The sequence below is a fragment of the Echinops telfairi genome, unplaced genomic scaffold (assembly GCF_000313985.2).
Source record: "Echinops telfairi isolate 266 unplaced genomic scaffold, ASM31398v2 ScPeMD7_443;HRSCAF=831, whole genome shotgun sequence".
NCBI lineage: Eukaryota > Metazoa > Chordata > Mammalia > Afrosoricida > Tenrecidae > Echinops > Echinops telfairi.
The window spans coordinates 82,791,581-82,798,439 of NW_022104341.1; the positions used below are offsets into that span (position 1 = coordinate 82,791,581).

General features: G+C 40.3%; 1 protein-coding gene across 1 annotated transcript in view; it reads left to right on the plus strand.

The window, feature by feature from the left end:
• The window catches only part of LOC123521876 (dual specificity testis-specific protein kinase 2-like), an 83,313-nt gene that overhangs the window by 733 nt on the left and 75,721 nt on the right, over positions 1–6,859 (plus strand). The window lies entirely within an intron of this gene.

The following is a 6,859-nucleotide window of genomic DNA, read 5'->3' on the forward strand; positions in this document are numbered from 1 at the left end:
CCCCCAAACACACTCTGCTCCCCAGAACGCCCCCCTCCGCTGCATCTTCTCTCTCCAGAGGACTTCCCTCTTTTCGCCCGCACCGTCCCCATTTTCCATCCCCTGCTGCTTAGCCTCCACTTGTTATAGACTCCAGGCTAAGCCAGTATTCTTGCTTAGCCAGAAACGAAACCCAGGTCGGTCAACTTTGAAAACATTTCAATAGCTACCCTTAAGAAAAAGCTCGTTCAAGAATGCCGACTTGATTCTGTTGGCATGGGGGTCCAGTGGAGGTTTTGTAAGCGGGAGTTTGGATTACCTTGGTGAGAGCAGAGAGAGAATTGAAAGTGAAGACTCAAGGTGAAGTGTGGTGGCAGGAAGCCGCCGCAGGAAACTAGTGTGCTAATCCAGGTGAGAAGATGAAGTGGGGCAGGCCGGGGAAGTGGCAAAGAAGGGCACACAATTCCAAGATGTTTGGAAAACAGTTGGAAGGATGAAAGAGAGGTTTCTGATTTGGCTGATGGGATAGCTGTTAGTGTGAATTGAAATAAGGATCAAGAGAAGCCGTTTTAGGAAGGCCATGAATTTGGAGATAAACCCTGAGTGGTGTGGTTAAGCACTGGACTGCTAACTGAAAAGTTGGTGGCTCAAACCCACCCAGAGGCGCATCAGAGATAAAGCCTGGTGATCTTCAGAAAGGTCACAAACTTGGAGTCAGAGTCCACCCAGGTGGCAATTAACAGCAGCAGCAGCGATGACTTTGTTTATGGATGAGCTGAGTTTGAAGTACGTTTGAGATATCATTGTGGTTAACTGGGTTTGAAAACTGAGAGAAAACTTAGAACTGAATACGTGTATTTGGAAGCCAAGAGAGAATATATGGGTGAAATTTAAAGCTTTAGTATGAATATGAAATGGTTTTAACACAAAGAATAGCAGAAAAGACCTAACTGTGGACCCGAAGGGACATCATTGTTTGAACACTAAGACACACTGAACATGAGAGGATAAAAGAATGGGACAAGAACTGGAACAGAATGGCATTGTGACAGAAGCCAAGGGAAGAAAGGGTTTCAAGAAGGGAGAGTGAACATCAGTGTCAGGTGCTCCAGAGGTCAAGTTGATTTAGGATTGGGAAAAATACTGCTGAATTTAGTAATTAGCTTTGAAAGGCAGGTTGGGTAGTATGGTGGTGGCAATATTGGCAATAGCTAGATTATGATATATTGAGTAAATGGGAAGCAGATTCCTTTGTCAACACATGGTTGTGAAGGAAAGCTGGCAGTGGTGAAACTAATCTTTATTGAGAATAGAGGATACTAGGTGCCAGGTACTATAGAGATGCTGTTTTACACAGATCACACCAGATTTGTGGTTTCAGTATCCCCCTTTTCCAGTTGGGAAGATTGTAGGCAAGGATTTCAGCAAGGTCTGCCTATCTCTGAAGCTTACGTTCTTTCCACTTTAGCACATGTGTGTTTTTCTTTGTAATATGATGGGGCTTCCAAAAGTTTGTGGAAAATCTCAGGATCTTTTAATTCCGTTCTTCCACAAACTTTTGGAAGCCTCTTCAGATGGGTAGAATTTAATTTTGTAGATTGTGGAGAAGCTTTACTTAGGAAATATGTGTTGGCACTTTATTCTCTACCTTTTGTACTGCTACCAAAAAGATAGCAAGGTGACAAATGGTCTTCTTTTCTTTCTTTCTTTCTATCATTTTATTAGGGGCTCATACAACTCTTATCACAATCCATACACACATCAATTGTGTATAGCACACTTGTTCACTCATTGCTGGCCCTATTTTCTTGATGTGCCCAGTTACTGTGGAGTAGACTATTGCTGGAGACTAAAGGAACTAATGAGTTTCTGGGTTGAGTCTTGTGACATGGAAATCTGCAATGAGAATGAAAACGGATAGAAACAAAACAAAAAGGATTGCTGCTGACTAATCTCATAGAAGGGCCTGCTAACATTAGCAGTAGTGTGTTTGTAATGAGGCCCAATAGCATGAGGTTTTTCCCTTTCTCAGACAGCTTAAGATCAAGGGGGCAAAAAAAAGATAGTTGGGTTGATCCAGATTTGGAATTGATAAGACAGATGAATTGCGAAGCAATTTTACACTGCTTGAGATAGTGTGGGGATGTGATTTTGAGTGCCTAAACTGGGGTTGATAAGAAGGAAAACCTTCAGGAGGCTTGGTGTACTGGGATAATGAGACCATCAAGAAGACAAGGTTGTAGAAAGCAGGGAAAGCCCATAGTGCAGTTTATCACAGCAAAGACAACATTTCACAGTCTCAGTGCTGTTGAAGGGAAAGGGAAGTAACAAGAAGTGAAGTGTGGCCACATGTCATGAGTATGGCTGTCATAATTACCTCGTGTGATGGCAGGAGATGGGACAGAGGAGATATTAGGTGGGCTGCTTACCTAGAACTGGGTTAACTGGGGATCCTTTGTACCTGTTAGAACATAATACAGTACTGTGGTACAGATCTTCGTGTGTGTATTAACACGGAGATCTTAGATACCTGTGTCCTGGATGTATGAAGTGTTATTCTCTTACATAGATATGTTTGAACTTGTCTCTTAAAACACAAATCTTTTGTGATTTGGCATATGATGGGCCTTTATTTATATTTGATTTTGTGTTAGAGGCTATTAGGGTCCTAGCATACCAGGATCTCCAGTACATTTTTACTTAGGGGTCTAACAAATTATAAAGAGCAAACCACAGACTCATATGTGCTCATTCCTTAGTTTACTTGGAGTAGAAAGCTGACTTGATTTTATGCCCTTTTTTCTTTGTGAAAGATTGTATAGGTGTATTTTTAGCTTCATAAATTACATTTTATTCTGAAAATGAATATTGTTTTGGAATTTTAAACCTATGAAAAAAGCCATTATGGGTTTTGTCTCTAATAGTCCCTATTTCATTGTATAATGGTGAATATTTTGGACCAAAATCGAGTATTATATTATTTCCATGTCATTATATGAAGATGGCTTCACCCCCAATGCAGCCCAAATCCAAATGTTTACAGGGAGCCTCCTGCCCTCCCCACCCTGCCTTAATTGTTGGAAGCCCCAAAGGAAAAAGCACAAGAATTGTGAGGTGCCACCGTTCCTGAGGGCCACCTGTGCATATTTGCTTTAAAAAAAAAAAAAGTGAAGGGGGGGAAAAAGTAGAAATCATTTTAGAGAATACTATTTAAAACTGTCAGATTCTGACCAGCGCCACCCACTTGTGCACCCTTCCAGTGATTCCTTGCCTGGAATGTGTCTGCATGTTTGCACCCATTCTTCTGCTAGCTGTCCCCCTGTGGGGACAGCATCCTTGCCCTGCCCTCCCCAGGATTGGGTTCCAAGGGCTGTTCCGGACAACTGCTACCGCCACTGAGGGCCCCTCCCAGCGGTCATGGGCCCTGACTTCATTAACCTAAGTGTAGCTCGTTATAGACTTCCTATAGCACCACTGTTGCTCTGGCCGCTTGTGCCTCCACCCCAGACCTGGGGTCTTCAGCATCGAACACTTCCATGCTTTTCCCACATATTTTATGGAATTGTTACCTGGTCTGAAATAATAAAATGTAGAAAAATCAAAAGAAGAAAAGAAGTAGATAGCTTCAGCGTGTCTCACTGTTGTTTAGGTGTCATCGAGCTGGTTCTGACCCATCGGGACCCTCTGCACAACACTGCCTGGTCCTGAGCCATCCTCACAATTGTTCCTATGGCTGAGACCATTGATGCATCCATGGTGTCAGTCCATTTCATTGATGGCTTTACTCTCTTCTGATGCCCCTTTACATGTCATGCCACTGCTTTTATTATTAGCAACAAATGAGATACTTTCAGCAATAATGAAAAATAAACAAAACACATCTAATTTACAAAAGCAGAAATTCAGTGAGACCCCCTGGTTGGGACCGTGGGAGGTGGTGGTATTATATGTAGATTCCCGGATAGAGGACCCCAAAGCCCATGAAGAGTGGGGCCAACACGACGAGGAAGTCTTTGTAGATAATCCTGTGTGTACCTGGTGAAGGTTTCCTCATAACAAAGAACCAGGCAGTGAAGAACATGCCAGTGGACAACAGCACCACAGTCCGATGGGACAAAACATTCTAGTTCACTGGGCTGGTATATCTGTTCATGGTCTCGAACTCCATTTTGCCAGCACTGGATATGCCATTACTTTGCCACTTTAAAACATGTCAGTAGGCTGGTATTTTTGCTGAACACTCAAGAGCAGGCGTCCTCAAACTACAGCTCGGCTCGCAGGCCACATGCGGCCCGCCGAGGACATTTATCTGGCCTGCTGGGTGTTTTTACCCCATTTGTTTTTTTACTTCAAAATAAGATATGTGCAGTGTGCATAGGAATTTGTTCATAGTGTTTTTTTAAACGATAGCCCGGCCCTCCAACAGGTCTGAGGCACAGTGAACTGGCCCCCTGTTTAAAAAGTTTGAGGACCCCTGCTCAAGAGTGTGTATTTCAGAGAATAGCCTACTTGTGATAATTTTGAAGTCTTTCATTCCTGAAAATGCTAGAAAGGCGATGTAGACAAACAAATTCACTGACGTGGAGTGAGTGTTGATTCATAGTGACCCCTTGTGGGTTTCTGAGACTGACTGTTTACTTTCCTGCGGAAGCTGCTGGTGGTTTGAACTACCGACCATGCCAGTGTAGTATAAAGAAATGTACTGTAAGGCAGTGTAGTATAAGGAAAAAATATTGGAAGTCCTAATAGTACTGAACCTCCTTAATTATTAGCTGTATGACTTTAGGCAAATTTCTTCCATGAGCTTTAGTTTAGTTTTAAAATTTAATCTTTTGAAAAGGTAATACATTTAAATGGTGGAATATAAGAATATATATACTTATAAATATAAGTATTAATATATTTTATGTCAAAGCAGTGAAAAGTCTCACAGCCATGCTTATCTCCCAGTCACTTGGTTTCCTATTCCCTCCTAAGCACTTCTCCAGTTTTCTTTGTATAGTCTTTTAGACTTCCTATAGCCAAATACTTACAAATATGAACATAGACTCTTTCCCCGTTTTTCACGCAAAAGCTTCCCTACAGTTCTGTATTCCCCAGCCCCCCCTATCTTATCTTGGAGAGCTTTCTAGATTACAGAGAGAGCTGCTTTATTACTTTTTCTCTCCTAACACCTGTATAGTAGTTTATTGGATGGAAATATCATAATTTATATTAACTATTATCTGGTTAAGGAGTCCTGGTGGTGCTGTCAAGTAAGTTGGACTGCTGACCATTGGTCAGTGGTTCAAGCATACCAGCCTTTCTGTGGGGTGAAGTGGGGGGAAATGAGGCTATCGCGTAAAGATTTATAGCCTTGAAAGCTTGTACAGGGTCTCTGAGTCAGAATTGACTTGATGATAGTCTAATTTTTTTTAAGTTCATATTTAGGAGCCATGGTGTTATTTCCTGTCTTGATATTTATGTATGCTGTAAAAAAAGACCTGTGAAAATAAAATCATTTTACTTTCTTTTTTGATTTTGTTTTAGCAGTCAACCTTCTGGTGACTTAAAACTTTTCTTGCTTTGTGTCATTCTACTTGTGTGCAAGGATATTTGGGGGATACGTTTCTAGAAGTGACATTTCTAAATGAAAACATATTTGCTTGGTGTAACTATGACAATAGACTGCCAAATTGTCTTTTCTTGTGAGTTCCAATGTAAATTGCCTGTTTTTTCATTAGATGTTTTGTTTTATTTTCACTATTGCTGAAAGTATCTCACTTGTTGCTCATCAGCAGCTGTATTATAGTTAATACTTGAACAGTGCTTATTACTATATGTAGTCAAGTGTGCTGTCCTCTTCCAAATGTACATAATGTCATGTAATCTTATTTAATTTCTTTGAGGTAGTTTATTCAGATGAATAAACTGAAACAATTTAAGTACCTAATTTGCCCAAATCACACAGCTACTGAGTGACATTTTAAACTCAGGTACTCTGATTATAGGATCAATGCTATTAACATTATGTTGTGCTATTAAACTCAAAATTTGTTTCTAATTGAATAGCATTAGCCAGCTGGACTCAGTTTAGATGATTCTGATTTTGTTGGCAACATCTAAAAGTGTCAGTCAGGAATCTGTGGAACATAAGCCACTGTGTCCCATCAGGCTTTGTCACTGTCACAGAGCTGCTTCACAGCCTGCTTGATCTGGTGCTGGTTGATCTTGACATCCACAATGAACACAGTGTGTTATCCTTGATCTTCTTCATGGGGGAACTTGATGATGGCATTGTGATCAAGCTTGTTTCTCCTGGGGGCGCTCTACTGACTGTATTTGAGCTGTATTCTTAGCCTCATAGGAAGCCGATGTGCCAGCCTTCTTTATTTTTGGATGCCTTTCTAAGCTCGAATTTTGGCCAATTTTACAGAATCTTTTCATATGTTAAAAGTCACTTGTATTTCCTTTTCTTTAAATTAGCTGCTTAAATCCTTTACTTAGGTACCTGTTGCATGATAGACCTTTTTCCTATTGATTTCTAGGTCTTCTCACTGTATATATTTGTGCACATGAAGAGAAATATTAATATTTTAACTATGAAAAGATTATATATATGAAAATATTAACCTTTTTACTGTGTGAAATGTGTTTCTTCCATTTGGACATTTGCTTTTTCCCCTTTAAATTTTACATTGAAAAAAAATTTTTTAAAATTCTACATTGATTACATTCTTTGAATTGTGCCAGTCATTCTCACCCTCCTTTTCTGAGTTGATCCTTCCTCATTAACATAAACTCACAGCCCCTGAAATTTCTATTCAATCTTTTGAGTTGATGTTGTCAATTTGTTCCCATATCCCCAAACCCATATAGTTTCTTTTCTTTTTTTTTTTTT